At 43.0% G+C, this 11,150-nt stretch overlaps 1 protein-coding gene across 1 annotated transcript in view; it reads right to left on the reverse strand.

Moving 5' to 3' along the window:
- The window catches only part of LOC147725861 (uncharacterized), a 293,683-nt gene extending 282,888 nt beyond the window's left edge, over positions 1 to 10,795 (reverse strand). Inside the window, exon 1 of the mRNA XM_086960008.1 lies at positions 10,637 to 10,795. The gene's annotated coding sequence lies outside the window, so the exon portion shown is untranslated. The remainder of the gene's footprint in view (positions 1 to 10,636) is intronic.
- Positions 10,796 to 11,150: the final 355 nt, after the last annotated feature.

Below are 11,150 nucleotides of genomic sequence, written 5' to 3' on the forward strand. Positions count from 1 at the left end.
AAAAAATATTTTTTTTTTTGCCCTGCTGGGCCCCTTTAAAACCTCCACATAAAACCTAGGGGGTCAACGAGGATCTACTATGCCCCCTTATGGTAATTTCCCCCTTTGTTTTGGCCTCCTCTTGTCTCTCGATCCTACCGAGAGACAAGATGGCGGCCGCTCCGGACTGTTTAGAATGTTGACAGACACCAGAGAGCCAATCAGCTTCGCATCGCAAAGTTCCGTTACGCGAAAAGTACGAGAACCGGAGCGCTACCCGGAGCGCTGTTACAGATATATATCTTTTTTTGAACGTTAATTTCTCAAAATCCACTGGAGCACATATATTGAGACCTAGCAAAGGCCCATCGGGCTAACAGTCCCAACAATTTTGCCCTTTTAAAACCTCCACATAAAACCTAGGGGGTCAACGAGGATCTACTATGCCCCCTTATGGTAATTTCCCCCTTTGTTTTGGCCTCCTCTTGTCTCTCGATCCTACCGAGAGACAAGATGGCGGCCGCTCCGGACTGTTTAGAATGTTGACAGACACCAGAGAGCCAATCAGCTTCGCATCGCAAAGTTCCGTTACGCGAAAAGTACGAGAACCGGAGCGCTACCCGGAGTGCTGTTACAGATATATATCTTTTTTTGAACGTTAATTTCTCAAAATCCACTGGAGCACATATATTGAGACCTAGCAAAGGCACATCGGGCTAACAGTCCCTACAATTTTGCCAAGTTTCGTGCAAATCCATTCAGCCGTTCGAGCTAAAAGTGAGGCCAATTGCCCTATAGAAAAATGAATGGGAAAAACGCGTTTTGGGACCCCCCCTTTTTTTCTCGGCCCCCCCTTGACGACCCCCCCCAAATTTCCAGGGGCTGCTCAGAAACAAAATGTGCTATTTTCCTGAAAATTTCAGCCAATTCCGTCCACAAAAGCCAAAGTTATTAGACATAGAATTTTCAAAAATCCCATAGGGAAAAAATCCTAACTATATATACCTACTGGCGACCGCCAGTAGGTTATATATATATATATATATATATATATATATATATATATATATATATATATATATATATATATATATATATATATATATATACATATATATATATATATATATATATATATATATATATATATGAGAAATTAAGGTTAAAAAAAATATATATATCTATAGCAGCTTACCCGTGAGCTTACCGGTGCGCTTACGGTACGCGGACGTACGCGTACGGTAAGCGTACCTCAAGCGCATGAGCTGCATGCTGATTGGCTGCCAATGTCTGTCAACACTCCAAAACAGAAACTGTTGACAGCCATCTTGTGCCTCGGTAGACTGAGGCACAGGAAAGCAGAAAAACAAATGTGTAGAACTCAAAAAGGGGGCAGGGTAGAAGCACCCTGACCCCCTAGACCTGCTCAGGGGGTCCCACAAGGACCCCGAAGGCAAAAATATATATATATTTTTTTTAAAGTCGCGATTTTTACAAAAAAAAATATTTTTTTTTTTGCCTTTGGGGTCTTTGTGGGACCCCCTGAGCAGGCCTAGGGGGTCAGGGTGATTCTACTCTGGCCCCTTTGCGAGTTTCACACCTTTGTTTTACTGCTTTCTTGTGCCTTGGTTCTAACAAGGCACAAGATGGCTGCCAACACTTCCTGGTTTTGAGTGTTGACAGACAGTGGCAGCCAATCAGCATGCCTTCCCGAGAAAGCTGCATGGTCATTGGCTGTCAACACTTCTAACCAGAAGGTGTTGGCATCTATCTTGTGCTAGTGTTGACAGACAGTGACAGCCAATCAGCATGCCTTCCCGAGAAAGCTGCATGCTCATTGGCTGTCAACACTTCTAACCAGGAGATGTTGGCATCCATCTTGGGTCTTAGTAGACTAAGGCACAAGAAAGCAGAAAAAAAACGTGTAGAACACAAAAAGGGGGCAGGGTTGAAACACCCTGACCCCTTAGGGCTGCTCAGGTGGTCCCACTAGGATATTAATACATTTAAACGTTATCCGCTAATGGAATTAGCATTTAACAAACCTTTGAAATTCAAAGAAAAAAACATAGGTTTCAGGCCTTATATTGTTAGGAATTAGCATTTAAAAAACCTTTGAAATTTACTGGAAAAACCATAGGTTTCAGGCCTTATATAGTTAAGAATTAGTATTTAAAAATCCTTGCGAATTCACTAAAAAAAGCATTGGTTTCAGGCCTTATATAGTTAGGAATTAGCATTTAAAAAACCTTTGAAATTCACTGAAAAAACCATAGGTTTCAGGCCTTATATAGTTAGGATTTAGCATTAAAAAAACGTTTGAATATATAAAACGTTATCCGCTAATAGAATTAGCATTTAAAAAACCTTGCAAATTCACTGAAAAAACCATAGGTTTCAGGCCTTATATAGTTAGGAATTAGCATTCAAAAAACCTTTGAAATTCACAGAAAAAAACATAGGTTTGAGACCATATATAGTTAGGTATTTGCATTTACAAAACCTTGAAAATTCAATGAAAAAACCATAGGTTTGAGACCATATATAGTTAGGTGAATATTTTAATCATACAAAACCAATGAAATTCCATATATAGTTAGTTGCACTAACTATATATTTCGCGCACCCGCAATCCACTGCTGATGATGTCACATATTACATCATTCATGACATGGTCAGTGACATCACTGATGACATCACTGATGACATCTCAAATGACATCACTGGTGACATCTCAAATGACATCACTGATGACATCTCAAATGACATCACTGATGACATCACTGATGACATCACTGATGACATCTCAAATGACATCACTGATGACATCACTGATCACATCTCATTTGACATCATTGATCACATCACTGATAACATCATTCTTGTGCTAATACGATGAACCTCTTCAGACTCTAATATAACCTTAGATACACTCAGTGTATACAGACACTCACACATTGTCACTCATCCATGGAGTTATTCACACACCTAGTCAGTCATGCAAAGAATCAATCTCACCTCCATTTCCTCAACTATACAGTTATACACACCTTACTTATTCAAACATATACTAACACATATTTACTCTCTTATACAATCCCTGATACAAGTTCACAACGATCCATACAGCCGTTCACACATTCACTGGCTCTCATGCACAGTTATTTATATATGCCAACTCTCACATGTACTGTGTTTTACATATGTACTTACTATGACATGTAGCATTGAGATATCCATTCACTCATCAATACACTCATGCACACAGTCAACCGCCCATGTAGCTGTTTCCACATGCTCTCTTGAACTCATACACCTAGTGAATCAACTGCTCACACATCTATGCACAGAGTCACACACCTCCCAGCCACCCCCACACAAACTCAATCTCCCATACAAATACTTGGGCAACCAATCAATAACACATATAGCCTCTCGTATAGCTAATGATCAACACATGCAGCAGTTTACATCACAACAGACATACTGATGCACACATTCAGACAGTTTAGTCACTAACCCATGCATTTAGTACGACAGTCAGTCACGCACCTACTAAATCCTTCATCCAGACACTTATACATCCACTCATTCTTCAATATTTCAAACATATTTAAACTTTACAGAAACACACAGTCACTGGATGATGTCATCAGTGATGTTATCAGTGATGTCATTTGAGATGTCATCAGTGATGTCATCAGTGATGTCATTTGAGATGTCATCAGTGATGTCATCAGTGATGTCACTGACCATGTCATGAATGATATAATATGTGACATCATCAGCAGTGGATTGCGGGTGCGCGAAATATATAGTTAGTGCAACTAACTATATATGGAATTTCATTGGTTTTGTATGATTAAAATATTCACCTAACTATATATGGTCTCAAACCTATGGTTTCTTCATTGAATATATATATATATATCACCTACTGGTGGTCGCCAGTAGGTATATATAGTTAGGACCTAGTTACCATAGGAAATTCCGAACATTCTATTGGGAATAACTTTGGCGCCGATTGAGGGATCTGCTGTAATTTTCCTTAAATTTGCCTCGCTGCGCTCCGCTCCGTCCCTGAAAGTTTCGGGGGGATTCGTCAAGCGGGGGCCGAGAAAAAAGGGGGGTCCCAAAACGTGTTTTCCCCATGTTAATTTCCATAGGGACATTCTGACAAGGCTACAGCTCGAACGGCTGAACGGAATTATACCAGATTTTGCAAAATGGTAGGGACTGGTATGCAGCAGTGTCTTTTGTATGTTTGGTGTAAATCCCTCCAGTAGTTCTTGAGAAAATTGAATTTGAAATTTTTCAAATGGCATTTTCTATGGGACCTTTAGACACGGCTACAGCCCGAGCGGCTGAACGGAATTACACCAAACTTGTCAAAATGGTAGGGACAGGTATGCAATAGTGCCTTTTCTATATTTGGTAAAAAACCCCTTCAGTAGTTGTTGAGTATATGAATTTGAGCAAATTATATATCTATATGCGCTCAACATTCGATTGGGAATAACTTTGGCGCCGATTGAGGAATCTGTGTGTAATTTTGCAGAATTTTGCCCAGCTCCGCTCCTCTCCTTCCCTGAAAGTTTCGGCAGGATTCGTCAAGCGGGGGCCGAAAGGGGGGTCCCAAAACGTGTTTTCCCCATGTTAATTTCCATAGGGACCTTTAGACACGGCTACAGCCTGAACGGCTGAATGTAATTACACCAAACTTGGCAAAATGGTAGGGCCTGGTATGCAGATGTGCCTTTGCTATGTTTGGTGAAAATCCCTCCAGTAGTTCTTGAGAAAATTGAATTTGAAATTTTTCAAATGGCATTTTCTATGGGACCTTTAGACACGGCTACAGCCCGAACGCATGAATGGAATTACACCAAACTTGGCAAAATGGTAAGGACAGGTATGCAGTAGTGTCTTTTCTATATTTGGTGAAAATCCCTCCAGTAGTTGTTGAGAAAATTGAATTTGATCAAATTATATATCTATATGCGCTCACCGTACGCTCACCGTACGCGTACCGAACGCGTACCGTACGCGTACGTGCGCATACCCTTACGTGCGCGAGTGAGTTTCTGATTGGCTGGCAGTCGACTGTCAACATTCCAAACTGTCCAAACCAGGAAGTGTTGGCCACCATCTTGTTTTTCAGGAGAACTGAGGCACAAGCGAGCCCAAAACAAGAGTGGAAAACACGAAAAGGGGGCTGGGTAGAGACCCCCCAACCCTCTAGCCCTTCTCAGGGGGTCCCAAAATGACCCCCAAGAGCAAAAAAAAAAAAATTGCGGGGTACGCGCACCGTATGCGTAGGGTACGCGTACCCCGCGATTTTACAATGGTGGTCCTTCCTTCTGGGACCCCCTGAGAAGGGCTAGGGGGTTAGGGGGTCTCAACCCTGCCCCCTTTTCGTGTTTTCCACTCTTGTTTTGTGCTCTCTTGTGCCTCACTTCTCCTGATAAACAAGATGGTTGCTCAGGTGGTCCCAGAAGAATAATAACATATATAAACGTTATCCGCTAATAGAATTAGCATTTACAAAACCTTTGAAATTTATTGAAAATTGAAAAAAAATATAGGTTTCACGCCTGATATAGTTAAGAATTAGCATTTTAAAAACCTTGCAAATTCACTGAAAGCACCATAGGTTTCAAGCCTTATATAGTTAGGAATTCGCATTTAAAAACCTTGCAAATTCACTTAAAAAACCATAGGTTTCAGGACTTATATAGTTAGGAATTAGCATTTAAAAAACCTTGCAAATTCACTTAAAAACCATAGGTTTCAAGCCTTATATAGTTAGGAATTAGCATTTAAAAAACCATTGAAATTGCTCCTATATAGTTAGTTGTACTAACTATATTTCGCCAACCCGCAATCCACTGCTGATGATGTCACATATTACATCATTCATTACATGGTCAGTGACATCATTGATGACATCACTGATGACATCTCAAATGACATCACTGATGACATCTCATTTGACATCACTGATCACATCACTGATGATATCATTCATGTGATAATACGATGCACCTCCTCACACTCTAATATAACCTTTGATACACCCAGTGTTAAATACAGACTACCATTCTTGAAACCATTGACACACCAATACCAGTTACTACATACGCACTCACTGATTCCTAGGTCTACACACACATTCACTCATTCACCCATAGAATCACTCATACATACAGTCACTTATCAATACAACACTATCATATGCACTCATACACCAATACAGACACTCACACACTGCCACTCATCCATGGAGTTACTCACACACCTAGTCAGTCATGCAAAGAATGAATCACACTTCCATTTCCTCAACTATACAGTTATACACACAACACCTTACTAATTCAAACATATACTAACACATTCTTACTCTCTTATACAATCACTGATACAAGTACACAATGATCAATATAGCCACTCGCACATTCACTGGCTCTCATGTATAGTCATTTATATATGCCAACTCTCACATGCACTGTGTTTTACATATGTACTTACTTGCACATGTAGCACTGAGATATCCATTCACTCACCAACACACCCAGGCACACAGTCAACCGCCCATATAGCTGTTTCCACAAGCACTCTTGAACTCATACACCTAGTGAATCAACTGCTCACACATCTATGCACAGAGTCACACACCTCCCAGCCACCCACACACACACTCAGTCTCCCATTCAAATACTTTGGCAACCAATCAATGAGCCATATAGCCACTCATATAGCTACTGATCAACACATGCAGCAGCTTACACAACAACAGACATACTGATGCACACATTCAGACAGTTTAGTCACTAACCCATGCATTTATGTTATGTTATGTTATGTTATGTTAAAATGGGACTTTTATAGCGCAACGGCTACTCCAAAGGAGTGTCCCGGCGCTTTGTGCTCCAGACCAAAGAAAGAGCTGGAAAACATAACAGTAGAAGAGCAGGGGCCTAAAAGAGGGGACAGGTTATCCAGCGAACAGCCAGGTTTTTAAGTCTTTTCTGAAGACAAGCAGGTTTGCGGTGTTTCGCAAGGACACCGGTAAGGAATTCCATAGCTGAGGAGCAAGGAATCCAAAGGACCGGCCGCCTAGCCGAGCCCTTTTGATGCGTGGCACCCGAGCCAAAGCTTCTGACCTGAGGGATCGTAAGACACATTTAGTAAGACACATTTAATCACTCACTCATACAGTCATTCACGCACCTACTAAATCCTTCATCCAGACACTTATACATCCACTCATTCTTCAATATGTAAAACATATTTTAACTTTACAGAAACACACAGTCACTGGATGATGTCATCAGTGATGTCATCAGTGATGTCAAATGAGATGTCATCAGTGATGTAATCAGTGATGTCATTTGAGATGTCATCGGTGATGTCACTGACCATGTCATGAATGATGTAATATGTGACATCATCAGCAGTGGATTGCGGGTGCGCGAAATATTGTTAGTACAACTAACTATATAGGAGCAATTTCAATGGTTTTTTAAATGCTAATTCCTAACTATATAAGGCCTGAAAACTATGTTTTTTTAAGTGAATATATATATATATACATATAGACAGATAGATAGATTGGTATAGATATATATATATAGATAGATAGAGAGAGAGAGACATTTATCATGTATACATTATATACATTTGATATAATAAAAAACCCTTCTATCCTTCACATCCCCGCCTCCCTTTGACTAATCCCAACCCTTATGACTGCTATTGTCTTCCATGAGTCTTTCTTATTCTTTCCCTCCGCTGTACACAGTGCCACCCAACTAACAACACACACAAGCATCACTTACAAAATAACCTACAACTCTTCATTTTTTTAATCCATTTCTATCATTCTACGACCCCCCCAAAAAAACCTCTGCTAAACACACAAAAAAACTAAACAGATCTAGCACATTATCCTAACAGAAAGATGGCACAAGAGAACAACAGCAAAAATTGTAATAACCTACCGAACACCTGCCCTGGGTTCCAGAGTAGCAGCTACTAGTAGGGTGACCAACCGTCCGTAAATTTCACCGACTGTCCGTAATTTGGACCTCATGTCCGTTGTCCGTGAGGATCCCTTTTACGGATGCCTTTTGTTCGCACTGTTCCCTGCGAGAAGCCTCAGCCCTGATGGGGCCGCCTCTCACTCCTCCTGGAGCACAAGAGCAGCCCCACCCGCCCATTGTCATTCTGTCTGCGGCTGATTGCCACAGACAGAATGACAATGGGCCAGTCTCTGCTCTTACTGCAAGTGGGGGCCTCCACTGCCTCAGTGTACAGCAGGGCATTCTGTTAGATGGATAAAAGGCAAAACGCCCATGCTGCAACATGAGAAAACAGTTTATATAAAGAAGCCTGTGAAACAAGTTAAAAAGAACAGGGTATAATTCTTTCACTGTCTCATCATTTTAGAACTAACACATTTTTAATATTATATTCAACAAAGCCATGGTTGCTGCTTTTTTTTATTTTAAGCAACTAAAAACCATTGACAAAGCCAATAGTCCTGGCTTGTTTTTGGTGTGATGATGCTTGCTGTATTATATATCTGGATGCAATGACTGACACAACATAATACCAGTTGGGCGGAACACTATGCTAAGCACAGATAGGTGTTTTAATCCACACCCTTAATTACATCGAACACCCTCTTTGAAGTCACCCCCCAGTTTTTTTACCCCACTTCAAGCCCTAGAAACAACACCATGTCACAGTCATCTCACGTCCTGGCACTGTGCACCATGCATGACTCATGACTACTACTTTTTCAGATTGCCTATTTGCAGGGGCATAGTGAACCCTCCCCCACCCCACCCCTTGCTTTAGGAACTACAGCGAGGTGAAGTTCTTGATGGGCCTCTTCTGTCTGCAACTCTGCAGACAAAGGCTCATCTCATAATTTATGTGAAAAGGTGGGAGAGTAAATAAGTCAAGGAATGTGTGAATGGCTGGATGGATTAGTAAAAGGATGAATGGATGAATGAAAGTGTGAATGGATAGATAATGAAAGAAAGGATGGATGATGAGTGAGTGATTGGAATGATGGATGAGAGAAAAGGTAAATAGATGATTGGATGGGTGGAAGGGTAGATGGATGGGTAAAAGGGTGCATGGCTGAGTGAAAGGATGGATGATGAGTGAAAGGGTGGATGAGTAATAGGATCAAGGGATGGATTCATGAATGGATGAGTAGATGGATGGGTGGGTGGAAGGATGGATGGAGAGAGTAAGAGAGGATGAATGACTCAAAGGGTGAATGGGTGGAAGGATAAGTGACTGAGAGGATGGATGAGTAAGTGAAACGATGGCTAGATAGGTGAAAGGGTAAATGGCTGGATGAATGAGTGAATAGATGGGTGGGTGGAAGAGTGGATGGATGAATAATGGATGGATGAGTGAAAGAGTGGATGGAAGGATATATGGTGGATAGGTTTGCAAATGGTTGAATATGTTTGGATATAGCTGGGCACATAGATGGATGGACGGAACGAACGGTGAAAGACTGAATGATGGATAAAAGAATGATTACACCTTGTAGCACCCATCATCTTCAGTAACATTTCCTATAGATTGACTTTCACATTTATATGAGTCATTGTCTCTATATGATGTGTGTGATGCAACGCACTCTGACACCCTGTCCTACATACTTGGGATGAGTAGCACTATAAAAGAAATTAAATACACCTGAGAGACGGTCAAAGTGAAGATGAGGGGCGCCATTGGAGGGTGGTAGCAAGGCAGGACTGGCCGGACCGGGCATCGGGTGTTTCCCTGGGAGGCTGGAATGGGGGTGGGGGGGCGCTGTTTTGTTACTGGGGGCTGGCACTGCCAAGTTCTTGTATATCCGGTAGTTTTCAATCAACAATAAAAGCGGCCTCACTTATATCCAGTTGTGGTTCACCATCGTCTGGTGATTAATGTACCTGCTGGAGCGAGATGCGAATTTTGAATCGTCTAAGGTAGCAAGCAGCGGCCATACTGAAAAACCCTGAAGTGCACGATTGTCACAACCTAATATAAACTTATTTTGACTTGTACTTAGGTGGTTGTCTATTTACTTACTTATATACTATTGTGCGACCTCCTCTGACGTGTCTGTAAAACTTACCTTTTGTCCGAAGTTTTGTCCTGAATTTTGACCTTTTGTCCTGAATTTTTATACTCACTATCCTGAATTTGCACCCATGCCAGTTGCTCACCCTAGCTACTTGCCACAAACAGCTCTGCAAGGCCGCGTCAGGGGTCGCACACGCTCACGCCCGCCCCCAACGCACACACACGTCCCATTTCTTAAAGAAGAATTTTCTAATTCAAACACGGACCTATTGGCTTTGCCGATGCTTGCTTCTTCGCTGCACAGGCTCGCTGCTCCCTTCAGGAACTAATAATGGAAACATTACGTCTTGAACCCCATAAAGGCGCCCCCCCCCCCTCCTTGATCAACTTGTAAATAGTGCTAGAACCCCCCGGATTGCGCTGCTCAATAAGTGGGGGGGGAGGGGGGGGATCACCAAAACCACATCCGTGTTTCTATGGACTGCAGAGAATAATTCCGACCAGAAGGAGCTGCGGCTCCAGGGGCTGCTGCGCCCGGGGCAGGAGGGGGGGGGGGCATACTCACGTGTGGGGGTGCTGCTGTCACTCTCAGGTCCCTTATCGACGCCTGCGGGGGCCCTAGGCTCGGAGTCTGGCCCCCCTCAGAGAGGCCTCTGTCCTCACAGTCAGGCAGGGAGGTGTTCTGTGGAGGCCGAGGGGACCCAGCCCAGGGGGGGGGGGGGGGGGGGGGGCAGAGAGGTGTTTTGAGGGAGCAGGGGGCGTTAGCCTTGGAAGAAGACTGAGAGGTGTTCTGTGGAGGCAGGGGTGGGGACTTCGCTCTGGAGGGGGACAGAGAGGTGTTCTAGAGGGGCAGTGGGGACCCTATTCCCGGGGGAGGGGGGGCAGAGAGGTGTTTTGAGGAGGCACGGAGGACTCTAGCCTCAGAGTGAGGTTGAGAGATGTTCTGAGGAGGCCTTGGAGGGAGGCCGAGTGGTGCGCAAGGACCCTAGCCTCAGGCTCAGAGGGAGGCAGAGGGGACCCTAGCCTCGGAGGGAGGCAGAGAGGTGTTCTGAGGAGGCAGGGGGTACCTTAGCCCTGGA

This window comes from Lissotriton vulgaris, chromosome 3_1 (assembly GCF_964263255.1).
Source record: "Lissotriton vulgaris chromosome 3_1, aLisVul1.2, whole genome shotgun sequence".
Taxonomy (NCBI): Eukaryota; Metazoa; Chordata; class Amphibia; order Caudata; family Salamandridae; genus Lissotriton; species Lissotriton vulgaris.